The sequence below is a fragment of the Herpailurus yagouaroundi genome, unplaced genomic scaffold (assembly GCF_014898765.1).
Source record: "Herpailurus yagouaroundi ecotype Mexico unplaced genomic scaffold, PumYag 28, whole genome shotgun sequence".
NCBI classification, from domain to species: domain Eukaryota; kingdom Metazoa; phylum Chordata; class Mammalia; order Carnivora; family Felidae; genus Herpailurus; species Herpailurus yagouaroundi.
Window position 1 is genome coordinate 6,024,789 of NW_024412376.1, and position 18,480 is coordinate 6,043,268.

The 18,480-nt window shown below is 43.6% G+C and overlaps 1 pseudogene; it reads right to left on the minus strand.

The window, feature by feature from the left end:
• Window positions 1-2,521: 2,521 nt before the first annotated feature.
• On the minus strand, window positions 2,522-2,732 carry LOC121039951 (40S ribosomal protein S28-like; annotated as a pseudogene).
• Between the last annotated feature and the right edge of the window lie 15,748 nt (window positions 2,733-18,480).

Genomic DNA, 18,480 nt, shown 5'->3' on the forward strand with positions numbered 1-18,480 from the left:
AGACTTGTCTGTTCTCCCATATTTATATATTCATTTATTTATATCAATATACATTCATGGATATTTATTTTATATTTTGAACTATAATACTATGCTTCATTATTGGTTTTGTAGCTCAAATTGTACCAGCTTGGGTCATGGGAGCTTTTTTAGGTTGCTCCTGTATCCCTTGAACATGCCCCTATCCTTTTGATTTTTGAGCATTCCCTTACTCTCTGGCACAAGATGATCCAGGTGCATCTTGTATAGTCCCTGTTCCAGTCCTTCAATCAGCCCTGCTTTAGCTACATCCCACAAATGCTAATGTGTTATGTTTTCACTGTCATTTAATTCAGAATATCTTCTAATTTCCATTATTACTTCTTCTTTAATTGATGGATTATTTAGAAGTATGGTACTCAGTTGCTAAATACATGGAGTTTTCCTAATTATCTTATTGATTTCTAATTTAATTCCACCATAATCAGAGAACATAGTCTATGTGATGTCAATCTGGTTTGGGTTTTTTTTTGGGGGGGGGTGTTGTTGTTAAATGATCCTCTATTAAAATATTTTTCCTTTGTAGTTCTTAACTAGCTGGGCATTCCACTACACCACTACTGATGTCATCTGTGATGTCATGAGGGTGGCGGCCATCAGCATTGCAGCTCGAAGACTAGGCAGTCCTCAGGATCTCTTTAATGGTTTCAGAGAGTTCTCTAGCTAAAGATTGGTGCCACATCTGTTGGGCAATGTTGACAATCTGATCAAAAGTGGTATTTCTACTGTGCTTGATGTTTTTCTGCTTCTTTCTGTCTCTTGGCAGTTTCTCGAGAGCTTTGCTAATCAGGGCAGAGGCAGAAAGTACCACTTCAATCTGGATTTGTCCTGTTCTGAATGGTCAGTTCCAATCACTGGTAACCTTGGTGATGTCATTACCAACCTTTCTCGGAGATAGACCCAGGTAGCCGATCTTGGGGGTCAGGGTAGATGTGGCATCGCTTCCCACTGGTACACCTCACTTATACAACTTTAATCTCATTAGGGTCAAACTTAGGCTTGCATAGTGGAGGCAGCTGGTGTTGGATGAACCTAGATTCCAGACGACCAAAGACAGTTGCAACTTTGCCTCCTCCCAGCCAAAAGCCAAAAAGCTATGATGTCAATCTTTTAAATTTAAGGCTTGCTTTATGGCCCAGCTTATGATGTATCCTGGTAAATACAACATGTGCCCTTGAAAAAGAATGTATAATCTATAAATAGCAATTTTTATTCTATAACTAGCAATTCAGTGTAATATTCTACAAATAGCAATTCAAAGTGGTTAAGACTGTTGTTTAAATCTTCAGTGTTGTGCTGAATTTTTTAGTTTCATTTTATCAATTGCTGGGGAGAGGTGATAAAATCACCAACAACTGTGGAATTGTCTATTTCTCTTTTTAATTTCATCAATTTTGCTTCATATATCTTGAATCTTTGTTATTAGGCATATATACATTTACAAGTAAAGTCATGGTGAAATGACCATACTTAATCATTGAGAAATGTTTCTTTTTGACTCTAGTAATACTCTTTGTCTTTAATTCTCCTTTTTCTGATATTAATATAGACACTTCAGCTTTCCTATACTTACTGCTCATATTTACTTTCAACATATCTGTGTCTTAATATAATATAAAATTAAGTGTGTCTCTTGTAGACAACATATAGTTGGATCTTGTTTTCTTCAATATGATTATCTCTGCCTTTTAAGTGGAGTGTTTTAATCCATTAGTATTTAATGTAATTATTGGTATGGTTGAATTTGGAGCTAACATTTAGATTTGTTTTTTATATGTTCCCCCTGGTTTTTGTTTTGTTTTCTTTTGTTCTACTGTTCCTCCATTCCTATTTTTTTATTGTTTCGACTTTTTTTAAGATTTAATTTTAATTTTCCAATTGGCTTTTTAGCTTTTCTTATTTGCATTATTTTTAGTGCTTGCCCTAGGAATTATAATACACATCCTTAATTTTTTTTTTACAAAATGCTTCCAGTAAACATGGCTCCATTTCACACAAATTACAAAAACCTCACAACTGTGTTGATCCATATTCCTTCACCCTATCTCAGCCTTTGTGTTGTAGTTGATATGTAGAAAGAGATTTCCTTTGGTATTTCTTACAGTACATGTTTGCTTATGGTTAATTCTCTTTCATCTGAAAATACCTTTACTTAACCTTGATTTGCTTTTTTTTTTTTTTTTTACATTTATTTTTGAGACAGAGAGAGACAGAGCATGAACAGGGGAGGGGCAGAGAGAGAGGGAGACACAGAATCCGAAACAGGCTCCAGGCTCTGAGCCATCAGCCCAGAGCCCGACGCAGGGCTCGAACTCACGGACAGCGAGATCGTGACCTGGCTGAAGTCGGATGCTTAACCGACTGCACCACCCAGGCGCCCCGATTTGCTTTTTTTTAAACAATATAAATGCTGTATTAACAAACACAGATCATCACTGTGGGCCAAGTGGTTGACCCAGACACGCAGGACACAGCCACAAGTTTAGCTCAGCCTCCGAGCCTCTTGCTCTGACTCCAGTAGGGTGAGCATGTCACCCTTGCACACAGGGCCTTTCACATCGAAGTTGGTGGAGTGGTTCATGTCATCCAATGAACTCCACACACACCTGCATGCACTGTCCCTGTGAGCTGGTCCTGCCCAGCACTTTGGTGATCCTGGCCAACTTGATGGACTGCACACAGTTTGTGTCCATGAGGGCTGCTTGGCAGCAGTCGCATGGAGAGCTAACCTTGATTCTTGTAGAATATTTTCACTGGAGTGAATTCTGGGTTGACAGTTTTTCCTTTCTGTACTCTAAAGATACTCTACTCTTGGGAGCGCCAGGGTGGCTCAGTCAGTTAAGCGACCGACTGGCTCAGGTCATGATCTTGCTGTTTCCAAGTTTGAGCCCAGTGTCTGACAGCTCAGAGCCTGGAGCCTGTTTCAGATTCTGTGTCTCCCTCTCTCTCTCTGCCCCACACCCACTCGAGCTCTGTCTCTCTCTCAAAACTAAATAAACATTTAAAAAAATTTAAAGATACTCTACTCTTCCAACTTCCTTGGTTTTTAATGGCAAATATGTCATTTTTCTTTTGCTGCCTTCAAGATTTACTCTTTATCTTTGACTTTTAACAGTTTGACTATTAAAGTCAAATTAATAGACACTATGGAGTATTAAGTCCATTAATTTCTAATATTGTATTTTTCAGTACTGAAGTTTCCACTTACAGTTTTTTTTAAAGAATTTCTCTTTCTCAGCTGAGATTTCTTATCTTTTCATTCATCATGAGAATATTTTCTTTTACTTCATTGAGAATAATTATAATTGCCATTTTTAAATCCTTTTGTTCTACTTCCAATATCTGGGTCATCTCATCTTGGGGCCATTTTCAGATTTTCTTTCCTCTCAAGAATGTGTTCCACATTCATGATTTTTTGTATGTCAGATAAATTTGGGTTGTATCCTGGTCATTGTAAATGCTTATGGAATGTTATGGAAAATCTTGATTCTGGTTTTTTTTTTTTTCCTTTGATAATAACCACTAACTCTGTTTCTTGGGTGGCAGGTCCTGTGTCTGTTCAAGTATTTTTTTTTTTCTCTAACTGAATCGCTATCAGTCTGTTCTGTAAATGTATGGTTTGAAGAGCCATTAAGACGTATGGGTTATCAGAATTTGGGATTCTCTTTTTGGCTCTTTTCCTTCCATTATTCCTCCAACTCTCTTCAGCAGCCACAATTTCTCTGGTTTCAATTTCCTGGTTTCTCACCCCAGAAAAATTCCAGCATTTCCACAAGTACCCTACCACCTCCAGCATCACATCACTGCACTTGGCCCCAGGGAAAAAGCCACAAAAATGAGAAATTACTTTGGAAAAACTCCCCTCCTCTAAGAATGTATTTCCCTGAAGAGTCTGTCTGCTTCTGTTGACTCTCTATTGCCTCACATAGCAGCCTTTTTTTTTTTTTCTTTTTGCTACTTGTCCAGATTTTTAGTTGATTTTTATAGAAGACTCAGTCTGGTAAGATCTTACTCTGTCTTACTAGAAGCAGAAACTCCGAGATATTTTAAGGAACAAATATCATGTTACTCCTTTGCTAAAATCTCATAAACATCTTATCATTGCTCTTACAGCAAAATCCGAAGTATTTAGTGTGCCCTTCAGTTAGGCTCCAGAGCAAAAATTCCCAAGTGGAATTTTAATGACAGTTTAATAAAGAGACTGTTTACAAAAGTTACAGGAACAAAAAGGGAGATTGAGGCACTCAAGACTAGCAAAAGTAGGAAGGCATTGTGATTGCTAGGTTTTAATGGGCAGAGTGAACAAAGGGTGTTACTAAAATCAATAAAATTGGGGCTGTGGAAGTGGGGCCACCCAACAGGAATTATTGTTATAAGCTACTGCCAGAACCTTAGCACCCGAGCAGGGAGAGAGTAGGAGAAGAAATGTCATGCCTCCTTTCCCCTATGTTCTCTGATCTCCTACTCATGCTTCCATTGCCCGGACCCAACTGGAAGTCAGCCAGGTAGCCCAGTGATGCCGTTTTTAGTGTTTAGCCTCTGGGTCTGCAGAGCAGGGCAGGGAAGGACCTGCTCTAGCCCATGCTTACCAGTGTTGTTCCCTCCAACACACCAGTACTAGACATCTTTCAGTTCCTCAAATAACTCTCTTCCACCCTTTGTCACATGATGTTCCCTCTATGAACGTTCTTTCCCCCTCCCTCTCTGTCAACTTCACTGCTGTTCAGCCTCCTGTTGTCAGCTTGCGCCTAAATCCCTCAGGGAGCTCTTTTTATGACGCCCCAGACTACATAATGACTCCTTTTTATATATTCCTAAAGCTCCCTGTACTTCTCTTACAACACCATGCTCATTAGTGACTAATTAGTAATGTGTTATAATTTAATTATTTCTCTAACATCTGCCTTCCTTAAGAAACTGTGGGCTCAAGGAGAGCAGGAGTGATTTCTATTTTGCTCACCAATCTATCTGCAGTGCTTGTACAGGTTCTAGCACATGTAGTCCTCAATCAGCATATGTGGATTGAGTAACAACATGTCTGTCTTTTGCTGGAATATGAGTGAGCTGACTGTGTACTATTAATTTCTGAATCCCTTTCTCCTAGCACAGTGCCTACCATAAAATATGTCCTCAATAAATGTGATTATATATATTCATAAATAAATAAAACCATTTATATTTTAAACCTTTACCACACTTAAAGTAATGAGTTCTAATAATTGAATGCTTACTGTGGAAGCAGCCCTATGCTTAATTTCTCCTTAAATTGCCTCTTTAAAGCTTTGGAGGCTGTCTTCCTGGTCCCCAGTTTTATGATTTTCAGATTTCATAACCACACCTATGTCTACCTCTCTACCATGTTTTTGCAGAATGTATTTCTCCTACCTCACACACACTTGACTTTCCAGATAAAAAGAGCCTCATCTCTGTAACCTCTTTACACTTGGTCAGACCTCAGCGCCTAGAATACTTTATTCCTTTCTTTTAGAATTTCTCAATGTCTCATGTATTATTGATCAGTGAAGATTAGAAATGCTGATAACACTGGGTTCTTACTTCAGAGAAGGTGGGACTTTCTCTTTCTTTCCAGTCTTTGTCATGATGAGCTAGTCAATCAAGTCCTTGGAGAGTCAGTTTCTTCATCTATAAAATAGAAGCAATATCTTGTGTGTCGATTATGCATTGTTGAGTACAAACCACCCAAAAGCTTTAGTGACTTAAAACAACCATTTTATTTGCTCATGATTCTGTGAGTCAGCCATTGGGTTGGGTTCAGTTGGTGGTTCTTCTACTGTTCTTCCTGGGGTCACTCATGCACCTGCCATCAGCTGGCAGATTAGCTGGGGGCTGATTGGTGGAGGACCCTCGACTGGGACAACCTGTCTCTGTGCTATGAAGTCTCATCCTCCATAGACAGGTCCTGGCTTCTTCACATGATAGTATAAGAGTTCCCAGCAACAAGAGTAGGCAAAACCCTAATGCATAAGCACTTTTCAAGCTTACGTTTGCATCACATTTACTAATATCCCATTGGCCAAAGCAAGTCATAAGGCCAAACCCAGAATCATTGTCACAGGGGCTACACAAAGACATAGATACAGGAAGAATGACTCACTGGGGACGATTACTGTAACAATCTACCACACTTGTTTACTTCAGAGAGCTAAAGATCAAATGTGATGATACTGGCACACCACAATCTACAATGAAAGTTATTAGTTTATCGGGGCGCCTGGGTGACGCAGTCGGTTGAGCGTCCGACTTCAACCAGGTCAGGATCTCACGGTCCGTGAGTTCGAGCCCCACGTCGGGCTCTGGGCTGATGGCTCAGAGCCTGGAGCCTGTTTCCGATTCTGTGTCTCCCTCTCTCTCTGCCCCTCGCCCATTCATGCTCTGTCTCTCTCTGTCCCAAAAATAAATAAACGTTGAAAAAAAAAATTAAAAAAAAAAAAGAAAGTTATTAGTTTATCAATGTATGTAATTCCATCATTTTATTTTTATTTGTTGTATCTGGGGGTCTTTTGATGTCCCCTATGAAATTCAAGCCCCTTTGGAATGATGTTAAGGATTAAATTGTATTCCCTCAAAAAGGCATTTTGAAGTTCTAACCCCCCCAGTAGCTCAGAATGGGGCCTTATTTGGAATAGGGTCATTGAGGATATAATTAGTTAAGATAAGATCATATTGGAGTAAAGTATGCCCTTATAAAGTGTCCTTATGAGAGGATGGGCATGTAAAGACACAGAAATAAATACACAGGGAGAATACCAGGTAAAGCCAAAGTAGAGATTAGAGGGTTTGGTGGGGGGGAGGGGGGTTCGTTTTGTTTTGTTTTCAGAAAGGGGGGAGGGGCAGAATGAGGGAGAGAGAGACTCTCAAGCAGGCTCCTTGCCCAGCACAGAGTCCAACTCATAGGGCTCAGTCTCATGACTGTGGGATCACAACCTGAGCCAAAATCAAGTGTCAGATGCTTAACCGACTAAGCTACTCTGGTGCCCTGAGATTAGAAGTATGATTCCACAAGCCAAAGAACATCTGGGGCTACCAGAAGCTGGAAGAGGCAGGAAATAATCCTCCCCATAGAGGGTTCAGAGGGAGCACGGCCTCCTCATCACCTTGATTTTGGACTTCTAGCCTCCAGAACTGTAAGAGAAAAACATTTCTACATTTTTAAGCCACCCAGTTTTTGATACTTTGTTACTGCTGCCCTAGGAGACTAATACAAGTGGCAAATATCTTTAACCCCCATCAGCTTCATCTAAAGAGGCATGAGATAGAATGTACCAAGAGTCTCTGATTGAGAGTCAAGGGTACAGGCCATACAAGCCATTCATCATCTGCTGTACTTGAACAAGTCACTAAGCCTCTCTGAGCCTTTGTTTCCATATGAATTTTCAAGTGAATGTTCAGTCAGAGGATATCTATAGATCCATGTTTGCAAAAGTATGATATGAGTGTACATGGTAAGGTACTGGGGATAATCTTACATGGGTTCCAGGGGAAACATTTTTTAATTTTAATGGTTAATATTCATCGTGGTTATCTTGAATGAATGGCAAGTAAGGCCAGTTTTCCATTTATGTTGGTAATACAAAAACATGCAAGATTTTTAAAGTCTCAATTTAAATAAAGCTGTGAGTAAATAATAGAACAGTTGGCATATGGATATGTCAAAAACTGTGAAAGTGGTGTGTGAAAGACTGACATTTGGTAAAATACTGAATTATATACTCTCAAAAGATCCTTCCAGATGGAACATGCTAGGATTTTGTGGGTCCATAAAGATGCCCACTAGAGTAGAATATAGATGAGACTCTAGAGGAAGATAGGTGGGCAGTTAATAGGAAGATGAGAGAGGTGTGAGCAGTTCTGAAGGAAACCAAGAGGAGCAGTGAGCTCCTTGGTGCTGTTGGGAAGCATCTTCTGATTCAGGACCTGTTTGCTCCATATCCGTCATATATCCATACCCCAAAGCCACCATCTCACTAGGTGTCTTTGCCAGGATATCTGACCCTTTCTAAGTTTCAGTGACTGGAAGTCCCGGATCCTGAGATGCAAACCACCTCTTCACTCAAGAAGCAAATGGTAACAACTATCAAGTTGAGAATCTGGAGACTCTTACAGTTGGACTTGGCTCTGTGCTGTGTTCTAGTTTTCTACTCAGGTATAACATGGAATCACATTTACAGAAAGTGGCTGCTGGTGGCTGAAGAAAGGGCAAGGAGCATAAAGAGGCACAAGTCATCACCTCAAAGATGATCCCTAGTGCTGGAAGAGACCTGGGAAGTCATCTAGCCTCTGCTATAACCCCACTGGATGTCACCAAACTCCTGCTGAACACAATCATTGACAAAGTATCCCTTCAGTTCTCAAATGGCCTTTAGGGTTACAAGGGTTCTTGTCTGTGATAAGCTGAAGTCTCCCTAGTGGATCTTTGAGTGGGAAGGACCCTCAAGCAATTACCTTGTTAGTCCAGAGAAGGTGTTATTATACACATTTTTCACAGGAGACAATGGAGACCCAGAGAGGTTAATGGCAGAAAGGAGGCTCCCCTTTTCCAGTTTAGTGATTTCCCATTATGCCACAGTGTTTCATGTACATTCTGATTGACTTCTTAGAGCTGACTGGACCAAAAAGCCATCAGTCCCACTGTCCTGTCAACACAGGCATCTCTCCTACAGCATGTTTGATATGTGATCATATTTATTACCTTTCCAGCAATCACTGTGCTGGATTTACCATCCTCTACCAACCCTAGGAGAAACTCCAAAGCCTACTTTTAAATACACCTGTCTCATTTCTGTTCCATTATTGGCACTGACTTGGTTTGGGGATTATTACCTATTGGTCCTTGGTCTGCATTTAGTATCACCATACAATAAGCTCTTCTTCCAGCCAGCAACTCTCCACATACTTGAAAAGATCCCTCTCATTTTCATAAAAATCTTTTCTTCTGTAGATTAAACATTACCAGGTCCCCTAACTGCTCCCCAAGGACATAGTTCCCAAGTCTCTGAACACTTTTGTTGGGTCTTCTAGAGTGCTCAAGTATGTGGTGCTCAGAACTGATACAATAGCATAACATAGTTGTAATATCACCACCATTATCTGGCCACTATACTTCTTGTTAATGCAACATCAACTTTTTGAGCAGCCACAGGCCACTCAAGACTCTTGGTGAACTTGCAGTCAACTAGATTCCTTAATTATGTACTATGGTCAAACTATAGTTTGAGAGGTCAGGTGTCTGCCTGAACATACTTCTGTAGCATTCCTATCTCCTTTTGTGCTTAGTTTTTTCTCTATAGCATCTATCAATATTTGACATACTATTTATTTTTTTAATATGAAATTTATTGTCAAGTTGGTTTTCATACAACACCCAGTGCTCATCCTAACAGGTGCCCTCAATACCCATCACCCACCCTCCCCTCCCTCCCACCCCCCATCAACCCTCAGTTTGTTCTCAGTTTTTAACAGTCTCTTATGTTTTGGCTCCCTCCCTCTCTAACCTTTTTTTTTTCTTACCCTCCCCCATGGTCTTCTGTTAAGTTTCTCAGGATCCACATAAGAGTGAAAACATACGGTATCTGTCTCCAGTTCCATCCACGTTGCTACAAAAGGCCATATTTCATTCTTTCTCATTGCCACGTAGTATTCCATTGTGTATATAAACCACAATTTCTTTATCCATTCATAAGTTGATGGACATTTAGGCTCTTTCCATAATTTGGCTATTGTTGAAAGTGCTGCTATAAACATTGGGGTACAAGTGCCCCTATGCATCAGCACTCCTGTATCCCTTGGGTAAATTCCCAGCAATGCTATTCCTGGGTCATAGGGTAGATCTATTTTTAATTTTCTGAGGAACCTCCACACTGTTTTCCAGAGCGGCTGCACCAGTTTGCATTCCCACCAACAGTGCAGGAGGGTTCCCATTTCTCCACATCCTCGCCGGCATCTATAGTCTCCTGATTTGTTCATTTTGGCCACTCTGACTGGCGTGAGGTGGTATCTGAGTGTGGTTTTGATTTGTATTTCCCTGATGAGGAGCGACATTGAGCATCTTTTCATGTGCCTGTTGGTCATCTGGATGTCTTCTTTAGAGAAGTGTCTATTCATGTTTTCTGCCTATTTCTTCACTGGATTATTTGTTTTTCGGGTGTAGAGTTTGGTGAGCTCTTTATAGATTTTGGATACTAGCCCTTTGACATACTATTTATTGCAGTTACTTATAAAATGGATATGTTTTAACCTAAGTCTCAGCTATTCATGGGGATTACTTGTTCACCTCTTCACGTCTTTAATCAAATATTATCTCCTTGGTGAGGTCTTTTGGACAAACTCAAGGAGGTCAGGTGTCTGCCTGAACATACTTCTGTAGCATTCCTATCTCCTTTTATGCTTAGTTTTTTCTCTGTAGCATTTATCAACATTTGACATACTATTTATTGCAGTTATTCTTTGGTAAATCTGTTTTCTCACATTAAAATGTAAGCTTCATGAAAAAGTGCTTTTTATCTATTTGTCCATTACTACCACCCCAGTAGAGATAATAGTTCCTGGCACACAGTAAGCACACAATAAATATTGATTGTATCAGTAAGTGAATGAAATTCATATGGATTTTATTTATATAGATTTATATGGATTAGGCATAATGAATACCATAGGCCAGGTGACTTAAACAACAGACATTTATTTTTCACAGTTCCAAAAGCTCAAAAGTCAAAGATCAAGAGCCAGTAGTGTTCAGCTTCTGGTGAGAGCTCTCCTCCTGCAGACAGCTACTTTCTCATTGTCTCCTCATGCCATGACCTTTACCCTTTACTTGGTGTGTGTGTGTGTGTGTGTGTGTGTGTGTGTGTGTGTGTGTATCTCTTTCTCTCCCTCCCTCCCTCCCTCCATCCTTATAAAGGCCACTAATACTATCAGAGTAGAACCCTACTTTATGACCTCACTTAAACTTAATCACCTCCCCAAAACCCTATCTCCAAAGATAGTCACATTGGTGGTTGGGGCTTCAACATGAATTTTGGATGGACATGATTCAGTTCACAGCAGTAAGTTATTAAAGATAACCTACTCAAACCATTTATACAGATAAGGAAACTGTGGCCCTAAAATTTTGAGGCAACATCTTGCCCACTCACTTCCTGATCAGCCCTCACATAAGGGCTGCCAATGCCACCTTGGAACTGAGGTGAGCCCCACTCAAAAAGCACACATACATCGAGGACCTCAATTCTTCCTGCTGGAGCCTCAACTCCAAATTTCGGGACCAAAGACCCTCTTCCAATTTACCCTGGAAAATGGCCACAGTGGCCATATGCTGGAAGAACTTGCCATCTTTCCAAGAACCTATCAATTCTGTACTTACTGAGCCCATCCCAGTATGCAACCCAGCTGTGCTCTCTAAGTGATGACAACAAGCTGGTAAGACGGAGCTAATTTTTATGAAACTATTAGAGAAAAAATTAAGTGCTAACAGCGTGTGTGGGACTAACTCCAGGATGTCAAGAGTTCCAAGAAGTGAGGAATCAGTGAGTGAGAGAAGGCTTCATGGAAGTCATGGGACTCCAGCAGGCCTAGAAGTATCCATGGAACCTAGACCAGCAGAGGGGAGGAAGGAGTCACTGCCAGTGGTGGTAAGGGTGGGGTACTGACAGTACGTTGGGAACAGGGGACTGAATGGGGTCAATCACAGGGATGGAATTGGGATGGTGATGAGGGCCTGGCATTGGTGCTGAGAATGGGTAAAAGAAGCACTAGGAGATCCTCTTTTGCCAGTTAAATTACTTTTTTTTTTCAACGTTTATTTTTGGGACGGAGAGAGACAGAGCATGAACGGGGGAGGGGCAGAGAGAGAGGGAGACACAGAATCGGAAACAGGCTCCAGGCTCTGAGCCATCAGCCCAGAGCCCGACGCGGGGCTCGAACTCACGGACCGCGAGATCGTGACCTGGCTGAAGTCGGACGCTTAACCGACTGCACCACCCAGGCGCCCCACCAGTTAAATTACTTTGTTCTTTCCTCCTTCTCCCCCAGCCCCCAATAGCCAAGGCAGAAAGGCCCAGAGCTCCCCTAACAGGAGGCTTCCCAAGAACATTGATCGGGGCAGACTTTTTGTTTTTCTATTGGAACAGGCAGCTCCTCGGATTTCCTTACTGTCCTTCTTATCCAGATTTTTCCTCCACCAGCAGCCAGTTTGGGGGGGTAGGGAGCTCCAGCTTATTAATTTGAGCAGAGCCCAAGTTCCTTGGGGTCTGAGGTGCAGTGGGGTAAAGGGTTTGGCCAGCAGGTCTTTCCTTCTTGGATTTGACAAGAAATGGGCAGGTCATAGGCAGCTGTGCTGAGTATTTATGTTACGCAAAAGGCCGAGTCAGCCCTCCTTCCTGCCAAGGTCAGCAAGCCACATTCCCTGCGGTTTGGGTGTGTGGGTGTCTTCTGGACCAGCAGAAAAGCCGGCCAGGAGCCCAGACCTTGTGCAGACCCACTGAAGCTGGGGAGCTTCTGTTCCCAAAAGGCAGCACCAGGTATCCCTTGGATCTCCTCTTTCACCCCGTACCTTCCACCCTCTTTTCACCAAGCATTTCTGTTCACCAACGAACCGGACTCAGGGGAGGTCATGGAAATGGGGACCCAGGCATGGGCTCAGTTAGGGTGGTGGGGGATTGTGAAGATGACAGAAGGCCCCCAGACTGATGACAGTAAAACATTTGCTGACAAAACTTCAGTCAAAGCTCCTGGGGGATGTTGCCTCCCTGCGCCCCACCATGACCATCATCGGCCACATATGCACACATTCTCATTTTATCCTGCTGAGGTCAGACTGAAACGGACATCACTGGAAGGCAGAAATGAGCAGCAACAGGACAGTCTGAGTGCTGACTTCGGCAAAGGAGCCGGGTTACTCCAGCTGTTCCCTTTAGGAACAAGCAGAACTAGAGAAGTTTGCGAATCAAGGATTTCTAATGTGCAGATAAACCTCCCATTTTATTTAAAATGTGCAAGGCAGCTATTTCCTTATCCCTTGGGCTTCCTTTCTGCCTCCACAAATCCTACCAATCCCTCAGGATTCAGCTCCAGGCCCAGCTGCTCTGGAAAGCCCTCCACTCCTCATCCATCTCTCATGTGCCGGGGACCTTGATGCAGATTCACGGTCCACCTGGTGCTCAGTTGGATCCTTCTAAATGAGCCCCCACGCATGGGCCTCTTGGAGAAGCCTGGATGGGAGGATTCTACCACCCTGAATTTCCCTGGATCCCTGAATACCTAAACCAATCTGACCCACTGTGAAGAAAAGAGATGGACGTAACAAATACATGAGTGGCAAGGATAGCAAGAAGGGCAGCGAGAGAAGGACCAGAATGATCTGAGAGGCCATCAAATGTTTTTCTCTAAAGATCTGTTAGAATCAAAGCTCAGCGCCCACCCCAAGGGCCAGCTTTGGACTCCTGCCCTCTGCAGCCCACGGTGAAGGCAAGCCAGGAATCCCTGAGCTGGGTATCCCTGCAGGTGGCATTCAAGAGTGTGACCAGCAGGACGGTGAGAGGGGGCCTGAAAGGCAGAGTCTGGTGCCGAGCTCTTTGTAAGTGAGACCCAGGAGCCCCAGTTTAATTAGAATTCCTGCCTAGGATGAAGGCTGACGGCTGCCAGCCCAGGCCTTGAGCCATTGGTCACGGCCCATAAAGGCCACACACGAGTCGTGGAGTCAGGGCGGGGCCTGCTTCCCTTCTGGGGGGAGCTTAAGAAGTCTCTGTGATCCCCACCTGCAACTCGGGGCTCCCCAGGACTCCATCAAAAGGCTCTTCTCTGCGGACCGCATGTGTAATGACACCTGGATCTCCATAGTCCACTCAGTGGGATCTCTGTTCTCTCCCCACACCTTCCAAGAGCCATTCCTGTTGCCAGCTTGCCCCACCCCTGCCTTTGATCCCAGCTGCAGGGACTGCCATGCAAAGCCCCACGTGTCCAGGACAGCTTCAGGGTTGGCTGGAAGACCAAGCCAACCTGCTCCATGAGGGTTAGTAGTTTGAGAAGATTGACACAGATGCACACTTTTTAAACTGTGAAATATGCTATAAACTTCATACCAGGTTTTCTAATGATGGACTTGGTGGTGGCCAACGGCTGCTCTGCAGTGCTCCCTGGGGGCTCGGGCGGAGCCCATGCACACAAACCTGAAGCCAGGAGGAGGGCGAGGCTGAGATTCTGTGCAGCTCCAACCTCTTGGAGGCTGTGCCCACCAAGTGAGGAAGCACTTGCCTGCCCTCCAGTCTGCAGAGTGTGACCCTGAGGCAAGCAAATACCCACCCACCGCAAACATTCCAGAAACTGCTTCAGATTCCACCTGTAAAGCTTCACCCTTTCAGTTTACATTCCAGATCCTGCTAAAATGTTTCCCAGGGAGGGGTCATCATTTAACGGATTCTCAGTCATTTACACTTTAGTGTGTACAAGGGATTGGAGACCAGATTAATTTAGAAAATTAGGAGGCAGGAGCCTAGGGTATCAGGGTTCTGGTGGGGAGGAAAGTACTGAACTAAGCCCAAAACAAACTAAGTCATTTTAAGTCAGGAGAAGTTCTTCTCCCTCATTGATGACACAGTGTTTGAGGGCAAGTCATTGAGGACAGATTGTTGGTGTTAGAATCCTAGGGCTACAACTTACTAGCCACTAATGAGCTTGGGCAAGTTACTTAACCACTGTGTGCCTCAGTTGCCTCAACTTTAAAAGAAGGAAACTCTTGGGGCACCTGGGTAGCTCAGTTGGTAAAGTGTCCAACTTCAGCTCAAGTCATGATCTCAGGATTTGTGGGTTCGAGCCCCACCTCTGGCTCTGTGCTGTCAGCACAGAGCCTGCTTCAGATCCTCTGTCTCCCTCTCTCTCTCTGCCCCTCTCCCAAGCTCTCTCTCTCTCTTTCAAAAATAAATAAATATTAAAAAAGAAAAGAAAAGAGGGGCACCTGGGTGGCTCAGTCGGTTAAGTGCCCAACTTCAGCTCAGGTCATGATCTCAGTTTGTGAGTTCAAGCCCCATATCAGGTATGCTGATAACTCGGAGCCTGGAGCCTGCTTCGGATTCTGTTTCTCCCTCTCTATCCCTTGCCTGCTCACACCCTGTCTCTGTCTCTCTCTCTCTTTCTCTCTCTCTCTGTGCCTCTCTCTCTCAAAAATAAACTTTAAAAAAGTTCTTTTTTTGAAGAAAAGAGAAGAAGGAAACTCTTAGCATAATCCTCCAATGCTGTTGCAAGGATTAACAACGTCAGTGTGTGAAAAGATAAGTAAGTCAATGTATGTGTAAACCATTTTGAGAACATTCTGGCATGGCAACTGTAAGTAAGCAACATCTAAGTGTTGCAATTACTATCTACAAAATGAGGGAGGAGGAAGGGCGATCTTGGCATTCTGTTGATAAAGTGTGTGGCATTCTGAACGCAATCTTTGAGAATGGTCTCCTGCTAGGAAAAGTGAGTACCTCTTTCCTCCCCCAACGAAGGCTCTGGAATGGGTGAGCAGGTTAAAGTTCAAAGAAATACTCAGAGAGGCCATTCCAGCAGCCCTGAACTCTCCATCTGTCTGCTTACAAAACCCCACTCTGGGTTATTACCAACTTTTGCATGCAAATGTGCTGCCGTGCTAATAAATCAATTCCCAACCATTAAGAGCCTGTAATAATCCTTTTTACTCAGCCTTCAAGCCTGTTTTACTCAGTACCTAATTAACTAATAGCCAAGATTTGGGGCTTCTTTTTCCTGGGAGGCTTCTCACTGGATCCCTTCCCCCAGAGTCCTACCCTGTTCTCCTTAGTTGTCTTGCTGATAGAACCCGTTTCACAAAGTGGGTTGGCCCCTCCAGGAGGTGGTCAAGCAACTAGAATGTGGGAATATGGGTCCACTATGCTAGGAGATGAGGGATAAATAAATACATTTAATTTAATTAGCTAAACAATCAATCATTACGCAAACATAATGTCCTCCCATAAGGCCTGATTTTAATGTTTCTATTAAGAAAGGTCAATAAATCATGTTAATCTATGAGGAAGGCTCTCAGCTTGCTCCCTCTCCCCATGTACATATTTTAAAGATATTCATATTTGTCAAGATCTAGCCCTAATTCATTCGTTATTCATATTCTTCACAAAAGTGCTTTTTGAACACTTCCTGCATGCTAGGCCCCAAGCTACACATGGAGGGTACAAATATGAATGGACAGCAGAATGTGTTCATTCTCCAAAAAGAGAACACATATCCTGGAGAGTTAGGGGTCAGTGAGAAAATATTACAAGTTCCATTTGTATTTATTTTTAAGCTTGCCCTCTGTTCATTTCTATTTTTGTATTTCCTTTATGATGACTATACAATAAGAGAAACATATGCATATGATTTTAAAATAAATATCCAGGGGTGCCTGGGTGGCTCAGTTGAGTGTCCAACTCTTGATTTCAGCTCAGGTCATGATCCCAGGGTCACGGTATTGAGCCCCACATTGGGCTCTATGCTGAGTGTGGAGCCTGCTTGGGATTTCCTCTCTCCCTCACTCTGCCCCTCTCGCCCACTCACACTCTCTGTCTCCCTCTAAAATGAAAAAAATTGGGGTGCGTGGGTGGCTCTGTCAGTTAAGTGTCCAACTTTTGATCTCAGCTTAGGTCATGATTTTACAGTCATGGGATTGAGCCCTGCATCGGGCTCCACACTGAGCATAGAGCATGCTTGGGATTCTCTCTCTCCCTTTCTCTCTGCCCCTCCCCCATTCACATTTGCATGCTCTCTCTATCTCAAGATAAATAAAATAAACTTTAAATTAGAATAAATAAATAAATAAATAAATAAATAAATATCCAAATATCAAGGATACTACTTACACTTTTGTATCCGTGCGATGCCTGATCAAAAAGTTCAGAGATGACAGATGTAGAGCAATTGTTCTCAGGGAGACCTGTGGGAAGTGGGAAAGAGAATCAGAGTGCCCTGGAGAGAAGCTTTTCACAATACATTTGTCCATCCTTCTGCCAGGAACCATCAGAATCTTGGGAGAAGAGATGGAAATCTTTTGTAATTTTTTAAATCTCCAGGGATTTCTGACACGATCCCTCTCTGAGTCCCAGATGAGAACTGCCCATTCCCTGACTTCTTCCAGAAAGTTCCCTTTAACCCCCTTCCCCAGACTGCACTGCAATGTCCTGGGGTCTCCAAGTCTAAGCATAGGCTTGGTGTCACACTGGGCACTGCTGGATTTTTCCACCTGCTGCCTCTTTTCAGAAGGATGGGAGAAGGGGCTGGGGACACCGGAGCCAAGCAAGAGAAAGTGGGAATGCTGGCCTCCACACAGCACCTTGGGAAGACAGCCTCAGATCACTCACTTCACGGGCGTGGGTGGAAGGGGAATTTCTGGGACTTTGTTACCATGAAAGTTCCTGTGTCCTCACCCCTCCAGGCAGGACAAAAAGAGCTAGGTTGGTCACCACGGGGCCTCACCATCATTTCTGTAGCCCGCCCCCTCCCAGTTCAGCAATCCCCATGTCCCACCAGCACCCATTGCCCCCCCCCCTCCCGCCCTCCCATCGCCTCTCTTGTCCCTAAGGAACTTCACACTGAGAGAAATTCCAGCCTTAGCCTATCCAGATGGCGGATTTAGGAAGAGAAGGAGAGGTTAGGGAGAGATGTTTACTTCTTACATGTTTACTTCACAGACAGATCGCTGTGAAGTAAACACGTAAGCTAAATGTGTCAGCTGCAAACTGCCAAGACATCCCTGGCCTGTTAGCTCACTCTGCCTCCCTTGGCCCAGGGAGTGGCCAAGCTTCTCTTTGCCCAAGACTGGGCTGTAATCAGACCAGAGTTGGGCACCTGACCCCAGGGCATCCCACCCACAGGCTGGTTGGCAATCCTTGAGACGGCCCGAAATGAAGAATTCAGCCCATTCGACTAGCTTCCTTCATGTGTGATGGAGACAAAAAGGGAAGATTGGGAAGCTAGTCAGAAATGAGACCCACAGAGAGAAGCGAGCATGGCACCAGAGGGTGACCACAAGGCCCAAGGGAGCTCTTCAGGCCACTTCCTAGAGCTGCTGGGGCAGCTACAGCTCTCTGGTTCCGGTTCTGAGGCAGCAGGATCCCCTTCTTCTCCAGGTAGTTCCAGGGTGGGAGTGGGGGTGTTGGTTCCTTACAAACCACAGAGTCAAGCAAATCCAAACCTTAACTGACTGCTTTTCAGGTGGGCCTCCAGATATGAAATGAGGGGCAGACGTAGACAAGGTCATCTCACATCCCATTGCCTCAGAACAGACAACTTAGCCTGCTCTGGCACCCACAGGATGTGGGTAGACCATAGGCCATTCGTAGCTAGATTGATAGATAGACCATCTATCTCCATGGTCTTCAGGGTTAACCAGATAAGAGAGGTAAACCATTAGCCCCACTCTGAAAAGAAGGCAGCCCC